Genomic DNA, 15,557 nt, shown 5'->3' with positions numbered 1-15,557 from the left:
GGCCCTTCCCCAGCTCGGCTCCCTGGCTGGTTTGCACTGATCAGCTGTGTGTGCCAATGTCACTCTTCTTACACCCCCATCTACTGTCCCCCTGTACGGGTTCCAATATGCTGCGCTCTGATTACATTCAGAGTCAAAAGCAGGAATTGGAAGCGAGAGCTCCAGGGAACCCACACAGACACCCACCGATGTCGTCATACAGGTACAGTCGTGCGAGCGCATGCGGCATGCATTCGAAAATTCTAAATCGGTGCAAAGCCCTTCTCTGGGTCACTGGCCACGTCGCTCCCATAACCCAGTGAAATCACCAGGGTGAGAGGGGTTCGGGGGAGGTGTAGCAGAGCCACGACGGATGGGGTGGAGGAGGCACGCACAGACCAACCACGCCCATAGAAAACGGCACGCGACCGAAACGTGCGCCAATCATAAACGCGTGTGCGCTTTCCTCGCCCAACGAATGCGAGAATGTTAGAGGAAGTGCCCCCTCCCCCATCAGCAGGTTTTCACCCCTCACCCACCCGTGAAAACCCACAACCCAAAACCCACCCCAACCTCGTCAGTCAAACAGAGCGCTGCAAGAGACCACGATAAACCGCCGCCGACACGAACCAGCCAGTCACCTTTACTTCCAAACGTCGGCATCTCACCTTCGGCTGAGCCCTGGAACACCTCGCTGCTGGCTTGCCGAGATCCGTAGACTCTTTGCAAAGGAGTCTGGCTCTGCTGCACACCCTCTCGCCTGGCACGCGCAAACAAACTGCGCTATTAGGCAAAGGACAGAGCTGCAGGCCGAGAATCCCCTGAAACTCATTAATCATTACACAGCCATTCTTGCCTCCAGAACAACTGTTGGCCTCTTTAAAGGTGTTAATCTTCCCACTAATCGCAAACTGGAGGGCACAAAAGGGTAAAGGTGACAGAATATGGGTGACACAGCTGGATGCCTGTGCACGTGAGCTCAGTGACACCTGGGAGCACCTCCCCGAACCACATTCTTGTTGAAAGGTACTAGCCAGGGAGTTTTACATAGTCACTGGGTCATAGTCGTTGAGGTTTTTCCGCTAGGTAGGTATGTGGTAGGTATGTGCCGTCAGGCCCTCCAAACCCTTCAGAGAAAGGGTAACAAAAAGTGGACGAAAATAAAAATTTCTAATACATAAAGTAAAATGAAAAACATCAACCTATTCATAAAGACGAGGTTACATATTCTTTAGTTACTGTCCTTGGTTTCTAGCCGAGAGTGGAACTAATCAAAAGTGCTCATTAGTATGGCTGCAGGGACTCACTGCTGTGTATTAGCCTACGTGCCCCTTCTGGAGATATTTTGAAGGGCTCTGTAATGCAAGTCTATTAGCAAAATGACAGAAAATTTCACCAATGAAATGTATGACTTTCGCTACGGGGGCAGGTTTATAGCAGCCTGGCCCTTCTCAGAGTTCTGAAGGGGCTATGCCATTATTTGTAAAATGTCACCATATATGTACACGCTACCTTGGCCAGCTAACTTTGAACAGTGACTACGAGTGAAACAGATGGCTTTTAAAGCCTTTTTCTGAGACACTGATGTTCAATGAGAACCTCACAGCAATTCAGCAAGGTAGGCCAGCAGTACCTATAAATCTTAGCCAGGAAGCGGGGGGGTGGGAGTTTTGTACGTAGCTTCTGTAAGATGAACCAGGAGATGCACACTGGGCCAACAACTAGCCTGCGGCATACATGCCATTTCTGTTTTGTCAACTGTAGTTGCAAACTGTTGAGCTATATTTAGGAATCCATCCAATAATTTATGGTAATATCTGCCCCCCACCCCCGCCCCCCCAAAAAATATGTAGAAGGGGTACTCACTTTATGCACTGCAGGTCACTGGTATTAGATTACATCAGTACACTCCTGGTGTACCTCAGAAGTAACCAGAATGTGTCACCATTTAAAAAAAAAAAAAACCCACCACCTAATGACATCCATATCGTGTTTTGACTTATTGCATCCTCCCTCATAGGTGCATATTCCTCTCTGGAGTGCACAGGACGCCCCCAAGCGCTGCCTCACAAGTCACATTACCGCAACAGTCCGAGTGCCAGATGCAGAGCTCCCTGTCCATTTATGGACTGTAGTCGCACCAGGGAGACTTGCTCACCAGAGCTCTGCACTGGTGCTGTCCGGGCACCGTCTCTTTCGGGTAGGGAGGGAAGGAGACAGTGCTGTGCTCTCTCTCTTAATTAGAAGGAACAGATGCTAGCGAAGTAAACACAGCTTGATACACTCAACAGTAAATTGCATCAGTCTGCTGGTGTTTGCACCAGTGATGAAAAAAGCCTTGGTTGTGCCATGCACCCCTGCCCATCACCGAACATTTAAATCTCAAACACACACACACACACACACACACACACACACACAGTTTCACATGTGGTGTTTTTGTGGTTAAACGGAACACACAGTGCGCAAAGACCAACCACACAAATGTGCGTGTCGTGTTTGAACAGGTTTAAGCTTTCACGCGTGCCACTGGTGGTGTTTTTAACGGAGGCTGCAGCAGGAGGCAGTGAGAGAGTTTCCCTGTAGGAACTGGACTGAATCGGGACAATGCGTGTTCCGGTGATCTGTTAACAGCACAATTAGATGGCAAGTAACTAACAAGGAACAAGCAGATCTGGGAGATCTACTGCCCAGCAGAGTTTAGCTCCAGCCCAAATCTAGTAGACCTGGCTCTAATACTAAAGATACCAATAGAGTATTGATTAACTGGATCAGCTTTGTTAGATTACAGTGTGAACTAAACTCTGCAAGGTGGTAGATCACCAAGACTGAACTTGGACACCTTTGGTGTAAAGCGAGACGCAGAAGGTAGGGGCTGTACCATTTTGACATGACTAATTATTTTGAGCAGTAATGAAACAGCAGTTTGTCACAACAATTAATGGTGTGTGTTAGTTGTCACAATGAGCTCAAGGAACAAGAGATTCCATCAGCAGGAAATTACTCAATCTCCATATTAGTCTGGATCAATGCTCAGAATTAATCAACATTTATGGCAAACTTGAAGAAGCATTAATCAGCCCACATTTAAGAATATGTACACATATGGCCTTTTTTAGTATCAGTGAAGTTTCAAGAAATTTGCAGAGGAAATAATGTATAACAGTGATGTTACTGAGCCTAGTTGTATGGATCAAATACTGTCTAAATTTATGTATAATCAGTTATATAGCAGAACACAAACACACAAATATTTGTGACCAGTATTGCTTTAAATAAATAAATAAATAAATATTATATATATATATAAAAACTGGCTCCCCATACCAAAAAAAATGTTTTTAAAAATCTCTCAGAATACTCACCAAACTTTCAACACTGAACAGCACTTTTGGCTAGATTTCCCAGAATAGAATGTGATCTAATATTCTAGCCTAAAATGTGAGGACAGATTTTATCTTTCACTTTAAAGAGCAAGATCAGTATTTTCTAGGCAGCCCACTACTGGCATGTGACATTTAATCTCATTCATCATTCTGACATTAGGGCGTGTACTGAGTAATTCACTGCAGCCAAATGCATTTTCTTCAAGCCAAACTGTAAAGGGGGTTCGGTGGGCAAGCTTGCACATGAACACATTGCCATAAACAGTCACAATGATTCGCATTTCCAAATGGCAAAGATCACCAATTAGGAACTTAAGTGTTCAATTGTGAAATAGTTTTATATCGTAAAGTGGCTTGTTAGTCTCCTAAAACATGACACTTCTCACCATGGAAAACTGAAACTGCAAGACGTCATCGGTTTCAAGCAGAAGCATAACAACCGACAAATGTCAGCTAATAAATCTCGATTTCGTTTTTCTGACAAACCATTTTTGCCATGGAATCCCAAGGTAAAATTCGTTAGGAATCCCCTGCAATCTCACCCAAGCCTTTCAAATCTAGACATTTTTCCAAGCTATAAAGTCTGGGGATTCCCTGCAGTCATTCTGATGTTTTCTTCTTAGGAAACAAGTACCATAAATAAATACCCCACATCAATGAAACGTATTTAAATAAGTGCACATGCTTGAGAAGCCTTTACCACGTACCACCTTCCACCTTTTAAATGTGAGTATAATATTATATATATCACACACACACACACACACACACACACACACACACACACACACACAAACATGCTCTTAATGCCACCAATTTAACGTCAGACTTGACATGCAAAAAAAAATTAAAAAAAAGTAATCAATTTTTAAAATCTTATTTCTGGGGAGTTAACAAGGAATGACTGAACCCTGTAGCAGGTAATTATATGTATTTAGGTTGTTACACAAACTCACTACTACAGGATCCCACTGCCACTTCTGTGAATCAAAGACCAGCTCAGTGTGAAAATGGCCTGAGAAATCCTTCACTTTTTAGTGTTTTCACTCTCTCAGTACAATACAGGTACTGGCTGCAATTCTAAATGTGTGTAACAATAAAAATAAAAAGCTGCAAGGTCATGCAGAAAACAAACGCTGCAGTGAATCCACATTCGGACTCCACAACTCCAGCACTGTACCTGTGAACTTTCTGCATTCTGTGAAGTGAATGCAACAACCTGTTTTCTGATTTTTCCGAGCCAGAAGCTGCATAAATCAAATACACAAAAGGATCTCAAATTATGTATGTACGGATGCAGAAAAACAAAATCACACACACACATATATATATATGTTGATAAAGAACGCAGTGTGAAAGAAAATGGATCGCATAGCTCACACTCGAACTCTACAGCCTCAACAACGACGCGTTTTGACAGACTGCTCCAGTGCGCGCCTAAGTACATCCATCAGCAGAGGTGATCGAGTCTGCTTCACCACCCGAACCTAGCAGCGGGGCTTCCCCCCTCCGTGTAGCAGTCTGCCCAGGAGCATGACGTCAGGAGTTACCAGCGCTGACCGACTGCGTTTAGTCCTGCCGGGAGAAGCTCGTCTTCGTTTAGGTCTTTAGTCCGCGGTTCTGAACCGGAGTCTAGTCGTGGTTAATGAGAAGCACGGGGCTTTGGGGTCTACTCTGATTTCACAGGAACATACACACTTCAGATGCGGCGCACCGCTGAACGTAAACGTTTGCTCCAAACAACAGTGCTACAAGTGGATGGCACAATATTTACATCTGAGATTTCACCAATGAATTACACCGAGCCGATGTAGTGCGTGCACAACGCGAGCGCTCCCGGATGGCGAGGCGAACCCGCGTGCGTGTCCGTTTAGGGTGGCTGGCGATTTTCTCAAGGCTTCATTACTACTTCCGCATACACAAGTAGTCGACATTATATCGTGCCCAACAAGTTATTTCGCTCCGTGTTCGCCAACCAGTAATGCTCTGCTAAATTACAGGTCCATGCACACATGCAACACACACCCCGGTTTTAAAAGCAACGACTGTTCGTACAAAATGTAGACGCAACACACACACCTGTGGAAATGAGACGACAACGTGGTCAAAAATGCAAGGAAACAAAAGGAACAAACCTTCCTCGGCGTTAAAAGGCCTCTTTTAGGGAACCAGGCACATGGGGAGCCACAGAATGCGCGTCTCCCGGGACGATCCTCCTCCGTCAGCGCGTTCAGGTATTGTGGACCTGGTAAATCCCGAGTCCCGTGGTACAAACGTGCTCTCTTCCCCCAGTGAGTCCAAATCGAGACGCGAAATGTTCCTCCGTCGGCGCGGTCGCGTAGGGAATGAACAAGCCGTGCCCTTTCGCTCCGAAATTCACAATGACCAAGTGTGTAAAACGTCTCTTAACGCTGCAGGGCGTAACGATCCGACTCACACTTTGCGTGGACGCCGAGCGCAAATGGCGTTTGATTCCTCTGCATCTGGAAACTTCAGCAAGACACGAGCGTCATGCAACAAGCTGGACAGAACGGGGCGTTTTTCTCACAAGCCCGAGCTCCGCGTACAGTAACAAACAGAAACGTCTTATATAACGTCAACACACACACACATACACACACACACGACCGAAAAGGGAAGCAGAAGCCAGCTCTCCGAAACAATCCTGCAACCTTCTTCTCCCCGAGAAAAGAGGAAATGAGCGCGGAGAGACTGAGGCTGTGCTCCGCGCTGGTACGGAGCGCAACGCATCCAAGTTCTTTCTTTGGGTGTGCGCTTATCTGTTTGCGGTTTTGAGCGTCTTCTTTCTCCTCCCTTACGGAGTGGGGTAAAAGTATGGATGAGCGCAGCCCGTCAACGAGAAGACGCACTGTTGCACCGTTGCCTGCGGTCGCCGCGCTCGGGAATGGAAAAGGGGCGAGGACAGCGATGGACTCCGGGGCTGGGGAGTCACCGCGGAGAGGGAGGGATCACGGCCTGCCTTCAAACTCTCCGAGTGTGAGGGCTGATCTAGGATCGGAGTCCTGCCCTGTCTATAGCGAGCCGAATCGCCGAAACAGATCCAAGATCAGCGTTTTTTACGCTAAGGGAAAATGGTCCCGTCATCTGAGGTGAACCGTAAGGGCGAGTTATGTGGAAACCGTCGGGACTGCTATCAGCCTGATGACCAAACGGACACGGACCGGGGCAGGAATGTCCTAGTTTGTGCTGTTCAGACGGTCCTGGTTCCGTCTGTAACCCAATGCTTTTTTTTTAAGTGGTGGGCGAAATCTGATGCACAAACCAATCATTTGAGCCGATAAATGGGCCACTCCTTCATGCCGTGGCTGTGACTGTGGACGCTTAACACCGCACAATAATAACGAAAAACTCCAAACTAAAATAAATTGCCTTACTGTAAAAGTTATCGTCTTAATTTTCATTTTCCCCAAATGCTGGTATGCACTCCTGATTATGGCAACGTTAGTGTCTTCGTCGCAGTTCAGAGCTGAGAGTGAGGATTTCAGTGTGTTTGTACCTTGAAGGTACCTGTAAGTGCGGAAATATTTCATGCATGGTCTCTTGGGGGGGGGGGGAATGGTACATTTACAAGTTTACAAGTTTACAAAGGTATCTGAAGTGCACACGGAGCCTAGCATTTCAAGACTATATTAAACTTCATTTTAAGATTAGATTAGATATTTATTTTCACCAGATGATTTAATACATATTGTTTATATTCAATATATTTAGTTTCTAGTGTCTTAAATGATGAGCTCTATACAGGCTTACTACAGAGTAGAACTGAATCCTGATATCACAGGAATCCTGATATAGGTCAAAGAGGAATGTATTCCCAGTCTCCACCTATCTTGTTCATCACACAAGTTTCGGAAAATGGAATGTCATATTTACATTTGATACATGTAGTGTTGTGGCAGCACTAACAGGTAATGGCACTGAGAATGTTGCCAGAAGCCAAGACGGTGCAGTCTTTCAACTTGGTTCAACCTCTCATATTGTGTAAAAGACAAAGATTCGTGTTACACTAAAGGCGTGGGCCAGATATGACATTTGAGCCCTTGTGACAAAACTCCATACGTGGCTATTTACTGTTTTTCCACATTCTCCACAAAATAAAAATAATAATATAAAACATCATTGTAAGTTTTATTCTTAAATACCCACATGAATGATGTAAACTAAGTCTATATAAAGCACACTTAGCATTTTAATGTCATTTTAATGTAAAAGTTGCACAAAATAAAAAAAGAAGAGATTACAGAAAAAGAGCAAATGGCTGATACATGGATTTTTGTTGCAAGGGCCCAAGAAACCTGAGTGTGTCCACCATTCTCACAGTTTAGGGTCAACCCTGAACACGTGGCTTAGGTAAAACCCAACCTTGTAGAGTCAGCGGTGCTATGCTATGTTGGAATGCTGATTTAATTATAAGTTTCTAGGTGTACTTATAATTCTCTGACAGTTATTTTTACACACTGGTGATTTTAGTTTGTAGGATTAATTTTAATGGGAAAGAAATAACACGGTCTGTTATGTGTCTTTAATCATCCAAAGTGAACATCCAAACAGAACATTTGTGACATGTGATCCTGATGATCTTCATTTACATATTCCAGCCTCTCTCATTTACATATTCCAGCCTCTCTCATTTACATATTCCAGCCTCATAAACAAGATTCATCGAGTAAACAGTCAGATCGAGTTGCAGCTTGCAGCTGAACAGCACCCAAACATCTTGTTTGCAGGGAAGAAAGTGGATAAATGGGCAAGAGAGCTGTAGAGCAGCAACACGAAAGCTGTAAATGCAGTGGCGGAAGTCTGAGTTTGTGTTCATTGCAGTCCCAGCAATCGGCAGGGGTTCCCCACACAGCAGGTGAGCCCTGGAGCTGTGGAGGCTGAAGCCCGATTGGGAAGAGAGGAAACATTTAGAGGAGCTGGGGAGGAAATAGCAAAAAAAAAAAAAAAAGGTTCCTCTTCAAATTTTAATAGAGTGAAGAAAAGCACCAGCTTGGGACGGCTCCTCCAGGACCCACATGCGACGCCTACAGATCAACATGCTCCACTGAGGAATCTCTTTCTGAGACAGAAATTAAGCCTACAGCTGGGCAATTGCACACTCTCAGTGGGGATTTGACACTGAAAACAGTTTTTTTTTAGAACTAGAACAAGACTAAACAAAATCCAGTCTTACAAACCTTAGGGACAAAATTTGATGTAACAATGCAAAAAATGAAATGATACAATTACTTTGGGGTTCAAATGCAGATTGACAGCTTTAATTAGAAATATTTCCAACTACATTTGCTAAACCTTAGGAAACACAGTTATTTGTACACTGAGCTGCAAGTAGATACACCCATCTAGTAGCATGTTAAGTAGGTACACCCATCTAGTAACACGTTAAGTAGATACACCCATCTAGTAGCATGTTAAGTAGGTACACCCATCTAGTAACACGTTAAGTAGATACACCCATTTAGTAGCATGTTAAGTAGGTACAACCATCTAATAGCATGTTAAGTAGGTACACCCATCTAATAGCATGTTAAGTAGGTACACCCATCTAGTAGCATGTTAAGTAGGTACAACCATCTAATAGCATGTTAAGTAGGTACACCCATCTAGTAGCATGTTAAGTAGGTACAACCATCTAATAGCATGTTAAGTAGGTACACCCATCTAGTAGCATGTTAAGTAGGTACAACCATCTAATAGCATGTTAAGTAGGTACACCCATCTAATAGCATGTTAAGTAGGTACACCCATTTAGTAGCATGTTAAGTAGGTACACCCATCTAATAGCACGTTAAGTAGGTACACCCATCTAGTAGCATGTTGAGTACTTACAGGCATCCACTAGCATGCAAGCTCAGTAAACCACTGAAACAGTTGTGTGTGAAAAACCCAGAACGATGTTAAAACCAGCACACTAAACACTATCACTAAGGTCAGACTCACTAAGACGTGACCATTCCATTGCTCAGCTGAACAGTAACTGATGTTAGAAATGATGGTCTGTCTGATTTATATCACTGCCACTGTCACTTAACTTAGAATCTGTGTAAAAGTGGAGGCATTGCTATTACCTGGCAGCTCTGTGGATTTCAGATTATTATAAGCAATTGTGCCGCTGCGCTGTTGTCTTTTTGGCCGCTTTCGTGTAATTGGATGATTAGTTCATGCTGAAAAGATGTTAACAGAGCAGAAAAAGTCTAAAGTTGATCCCGAGTGATTCCAGGTGATTATATTTGATTCTTGTTGATTCCAGATGATTCTACTTGATTGCAGGTGATTCTGGTTGATTGTAGCAGCATCTGGCTTTTGCTGTTGTCTCTCAACATGCACTGGTAAATTTAAGAGTAGTAAACAACTCACCAAACCACACAAGACCATAGTGGTGGATTAGCAAACACTTTCAGTCATGAAGAAATGATTAGTTCATTAACCTCATTTAAGACGTAAGCAGACTAGGGTAAGAAAACAATTTTACAAAAATACAGCAGTAGTGGCAAACAAAAAGGCAAACTGCAAGCAGATGAGATTACGGTTAACTCGTATCGCATTACTAGGATGAGGACAATGTGAAGAAAATGGAGTCCTTTATGATCAGAGCGTAAATACTACCTTGTCTGATGTACGGTTACCAGGGGAATGAGCTTATCTTTACTGGAGTTGATAGAGCATGGTGAATCCTGCAGTGTACCAAACACTGATCTAAAATAACTCAAATTAAAAAAAAAAAAAAAACGTCTGTGCTATGGATCAGTAGTTCAGAGGTCAGATACAATCCAAATGCCTCCACTGTCAACAGATGGCTGTGGTAGTGGAGCAATGTCACAAAAGATTTAGCCAAAGAAACTACAGGGTTTTTCAGGAGCAGAAAAAGATGGAATGTGCTTGGCTGGCCAAGTCTAAGGCAAAAAAGCTTGTTTGCTGGTGTCAGTTTGAATGGTTTGGCAGTCATTTATTGCATGGATTCACAACCAAGTACTAAAAAAAGACTAAATGTCTGTCAGAAAATTTAAATGAGGGATAATATGTATAAGAAGAGCAAATGGCTGACTTTGTTTGCTGACCTGTTTATGGCATGTAGGTGGGGGTGTGTGTGTGGGGGGGGGGGGGGGGGGGGCTAACATTTTATGATCCTCATAGTTGTATTTTAGAATTAAAGAAAACATTTGTTGCTGTTCAATTACATAAAGACATTATATTTATTGTATGTAACATTGTGTGTAAACATTTATTTGTTTAAATTTGACATTTACATCCTGCTCAGATTTGTCGTGGCAACCCAATGTATAATGTAAAACTGGACTGTCTCATCCGACTTCTCATAGCATATATTAGCAAAATGTTTAACACTTTATACAGAAGCATGACTGGAACAAACAGGGGCATGTTTAATCTTTCAGGCTACTGCTCTGTATGGTCTTATTCAAAACCCAGTGTTGTATAGCATTTGGGTTTCCACCTAAACATGATTTGCCTTGATATTTAGGAACGCTCCCCAAGACAGAAGCCCAGAAAAGCTTTAAAAAAGTGCCAATCCCCCAAGTCAGTGTGAAAATGCTTGTTGAAAGCCTCTTCCTCCAACGTGAAATTACTTTAATGCCTCTGAGCCCGAAGGCTCATTGGAGGCAGAACGTATTGAACCTCTCCTCACTTCTCTGGGTTAATAAGCGAGACAGGCTTGACACACAGTCCAGCAACAGCATCCAGCACATAGCAAATGCAACAGCACTTAGCACATGGTAAATGGGTTTACATAATGTAAACACAGAGTGGAGCGCCTACACCCAAAGAGAACATTTATTATGGTTTGTTTCCTCCAAGCTGTCACTGAAAAATCATACAGTATGTTTCATAGGTGATTCTTTGGTAATTCTTCTGAAAGATATTTTTTTTTAAAGTCCCTGTTTAGTCTGTGTTAAGGACTGATTGATTTGTAAAAAATAAAGTTGTTTTATTTCTTTACAGAGTTTTTACAAGCCAAACTGATGATTCAGAATAAACTGAGAGTTATGAAAAACCTGTCTATATAGCCTTCAGGTTCACTAAGTGCTTATATACACTTGCGTCTGCTCCCTCAAGGGACATTCTATATGTCTTACAAATTTCACCACTCAACACTTGCCCTCCACAGGTCTAAATGCAAACTTTTTTAGCCTGTGCCAAAATTAACACCTCCATGAACAGCAAGCCATGGTGTCATACTTGCAGTACTGATGTTTGCAAAGTCTTGTCATTAACACCTCAGTATGCACACATGATTTACTGAGGCATATTAGATTAGATTATTCAGACAATTTACCTCAAGAATTCTAAAGATTTTACATCAGAATTTAGTGTATGTACATATATGTATTAAAAATAAGTGCATCCAATTGGAAGGATAATTGTTATCAAATGGAAAATGTGGCCCAAACAGTGATTCTACAGTGATTTGAGAGTGGCTCTCAGCTATATCATCAAAACCAAGCCATTGATCAGAACAATCTCTGCTGTAAAACCCCTGGTCATACCTTGTCTACAGTGCCTATAAATGTCTTTGTTAATGGAGTTGTCATGAGTGGGTGTAAGTGTGTGCACCCACGAACGCAAGTGGTCGGTGGTATCCATGGCTACTCTTCAACACAGAACATTTTTTTGCTGGGAATTGCTATTCAGGTTTTGACCCTTAATGACTGGCAATAGATGCTTTTGCAATCAATGTTTGTGCAGAGATTTTTGGGGGGGGGATGGAAAATGTGTGTTTGGTAAAGAATATTAATTTAATAAAGAGTTCTGACAGGAAAATAATTAAAGTTAAAACAGGTGCATTTGGTTTTTCTTCCGGCGCTTTTCTTATGTTGCAGAACTACCCAAACTGAAATCTTCTGTGATCTGTAGAACTCTATAGAAATATATAGAAATATATATATAGTAACCATCTTTACTTCCAATAGGCTATGACTTGTTTTAGGCTGTTTGTAAGTGCTCTTATATGATGTGAAACAGAGACCAGTATAAGAATTCAATCTCAGTTTATTTTGTCAAAGCAAAAGTTAATTTTAGTATTGCATTTGTGATTCTCTGTTTTACAGTGAACCAGAAGCAGGATTCCTGCTGGAACTCCAGCAGTGCAGGCTGCTGACTGTAAAGTCAACACCTCTTCATGTCATGATATACATGTCCAAGTCACAGTCAGTGATTGGTTTAGGAACTATTTGCTCTTGGTAATGATATGATATACGGTGCCTGGTATGTGGCATGAGACCTGTTGTACAGGCGTGACAGACATGCTTGCTAGCTGAGCTTTGTGCTCCAAACAACATAAATTTGACCTCCTGGGCTAAATATAATCTCGGGAGTAAAACAAGAGTCTCGAAATAATTAACAAATTAAGGATCTGTTTATTCTGTGACATACATGGAGAATGTCCTGGGCAAATCTGATGTCATCCGGCTAAAGGAAAAGTCTTCAAGGACACCTGGGCCCACGGGCCAGTGTTTGGCCAACTGCATACGATGGTGGTCTGTATGAAAGTTTCATGGAGCCCAAGGTGATGGCTTACAGAACTCATTAAAGCTGTTTCTCTTTGCAACAATAGCTTTAAGGATAAGGCAGAAGTTTTTCCATTCCAGTGTCACGACAGGTCACATGATCAATCACATGACCTGGATCTAAAAAAAAAAAGTGACTACAAGCAAAATTTTCAAAATGCAACCTTGCAAAAGAATCTGTCAGTAGCCTGCATTATGAATCTACTATTGCAGTTGTCCACAGTCCACATTTATTAGCCTTCACGTCAGATCCATAACATAAGCCCGGTGTGTTCAATCTTAATACAGCTGATTCATCAGTCTGATAATGTCAGACAATAACAGACTAAAGATAACGTTTCAGTATAACACACACTTATCTGCTTTGGGTGTAGTTGGAGGCATCTAACAATATATGAAAAAAAAATACATTACTGGAAATATTAGTTCATTCTGTTGAAAATGGTACCCTAAGTGAATGAACGTTGCCATTATCTGCAATCAAGTGGTTCAATGACTAAGGAAGAAATATTTCACAATGGTGTTACTATAGCTACCGGCAAATGTAATCAATTCTCGGTGGAATACTGAGCATTTTCTTTGCTGGTTTTAAATGTACACACATTTTGGCAGTGACTACCTTTTTATGGATGCTGGCGTGAGCATTATGGCTCGAGCTGACGAAGACACAGGCGGCTGTTGAAACTAGTCAGCCACAGATAACAAGCACCTCCCCCGTTTCCTACCAGCACGAGGCCTCCATCCCAGCCATATGGTGGACTCACATGGGTCCTACCTGCTAGGTGCACCGGCTGGGCAGGCAGACCTCGGGAGCCTACAGAGGAAATCCACCTGACTGTGTCACAGTTAAGCTGTGGTTATCGAAATTAAATGAGAGGCCGACTATCGAATTTGTGGTGAAAAGCTCCACACACACACACACACACACACACACACACACACACACACACACACACACAGCCGTGGTCACTGCACACCTTTCACACTGATTTTTGTACAGCCAGGTAATGCCAAGCACTATTGTTTCTGAGTACGAGTTAACATTTGGCTGGTGCTATGATAACGTTTAACGTCTCCGCTTTTCTCCACCTCTGCAAGGAACGCAGGCAATAGCACTGCTGCTGCACCGCGTCTCTTCAGCTGCGTCAGTAACGTGGGCTGCGGTAGACCTTTCCCCTGTCTCCCACGCTTGGCACCACTGCCTGGGCATTAGTACACATGCTGCACACACACACTCCTGCACTCGAGCACTCACATCAAACACCAGTGTAGCTTCAGCCTCTCATGCAGCTGCCTGCATCAAATATACTGCAGTAGGGGGGGAGCGAGCTCCACACACACACACACACACACACACACACACACACACACACACACACACACACAAAACTCACATACATATATTATCTCTGTGCAGATAAAGCCACACAAACACAGACATACGCACAGGCCAAACCGCCCCTCACGCATGACCGTTCCGTGCAGAGCAGCCAAATTAGCATGTAACATGAAACATAAAAACACCCAAAAGCTCATAAAAAAAAGAAAAGTTGTTATTGTAATGAATGCCCGGTCCTGGGGGAAGTTGGCCAAACATCCCTCTCACTGGCTGCCACGGGGAGGCTATACAGCTCATGCATGCTCCTCTACATGTTAATAAGCCTCCGTAAGGAGCACTGGGCCCAGTCTGCGTGGTCAGCCCACTGCTGTTGAGACATGTTAAGGCATGCGTCACTCTCACAGCCGCATGCGCCAAACCCGGACACGCCGAGCAGGCGTCCGCTGGCCATCGGCTGAAGCTGTGCTGCATGGTGCCTGCTTCCTCCTCTTGGTGCTGTGCCCTCTCTCGGCATTCATGTTGCACATGTTGAATGTGCCTTTCTGGGCACATGTGAATGATAATTGCATGGGCTGGACAAGAAGGAAATAGGTGGGTAAGGATGTTGACTCACACACACACACACACACACACACACACGCACGCACACACAAATGTTAACAGCCGGGCAGATCATGCGTGACCCCGAGTGCATTGCTAACATGCTTGGCGTGTCTGTCAACAATCCATACTGCCCATATAAAAATAGGGTAAAAGGGTAATATAATACAGCAAAAATATACATGCTTCTCTCTCTCTCTCTCTCTCTCTCTCTCTCTCTCCATCTGTGTGTGTGTGTGTGTGTGTGTGTGCGCGTGTGTGCGCGTGTGCGCGTGTGTAAGCATCCCAAACCATGCAATGCAGAAACCAGGACACGTGGCCTCTTTCATGCCATTTTACCCAGCAGTCACCAAAAAAGCAGTTTGGTCCAATGAATGTTCCTACCAGACAGCACGCGAGCGACGGAGAAAGTTCATTTGTACAGCTTTGGCAAAATTGTATAATCCCACGCATGCCAATATGGCATTATGAAAAATGAATGAAATGAATATGAGAGACAGAGAGAAAGACAAAGTGAGGCCAAGAACGAACTGCTTCACCACAGATGACTTCTGTACGCCACGTGACGGAGAGAAATGGGAGCGGAGAGTCTTATTAGCCGTGTGCAGTAAGGAAAATGGTTGGTAGAGGTACTGGCTGCGGTAAGGATCAGGCACCTATAGCAGTGCTGATTGAGAACGTGTGTGCTTGCATGGTGTGAACTTGACT

General features: G+C 43.5%; 1 protein-coding gene across 8 annotated transcripts in view; it reads right to left on the bottom strand.

Moving 5' to 3' along the window:
* Nucleotides 1-6,569, bottom strand: part of atp2b4 (ATPase plasma membrane Ca2+ transporting 4) — a 60,880-nt gene extending 54,311 nt beyond the window's left edge. For 3 of the 8 annotated variants that reach the window (XM_035520242.2, XM_035520247.2, XM_035520248.2), the window contains exon 1: nt 5,501-6,568. The gene's annotated coding sequence lies outside the window, so the exon portion shown is untranslated. Of the gene's footprint in view, nt 1-3,344; nt 3,367-4,545; nt 4,613-4,745; nt 5,118-5,500 lie in introns of those variants that run through there. The other 5 variants (XM_081705418.1, XM_035520250.2, XM_035520243.2 and 2 more) reach the window with 4 other exon arrangements.
* Between the last annotated feature and the right edge of the window lie 8,988 nt (nt 6,570-15,557).

Source organism: Electrophorus electricus, chromosome 22, assembly GCF_041902795.1.
Source record: "Electrophorus electricus isolate QZ-2024a chromosome 22, ASM4190279v1, whole genome shotgun sequence".
Lineage (NCBI taxonomy): Eukaryota > Metazoa > Chordata > Actinopteri > Gymnotiformes > Gymnotidae > Electrophorus > Electrophorus electricus.
The sequence above is the reverse complement of the archived record's forward strand: the minus strand, read 5'-3'. Positions and strand labels throughout refer to the sequence as shown.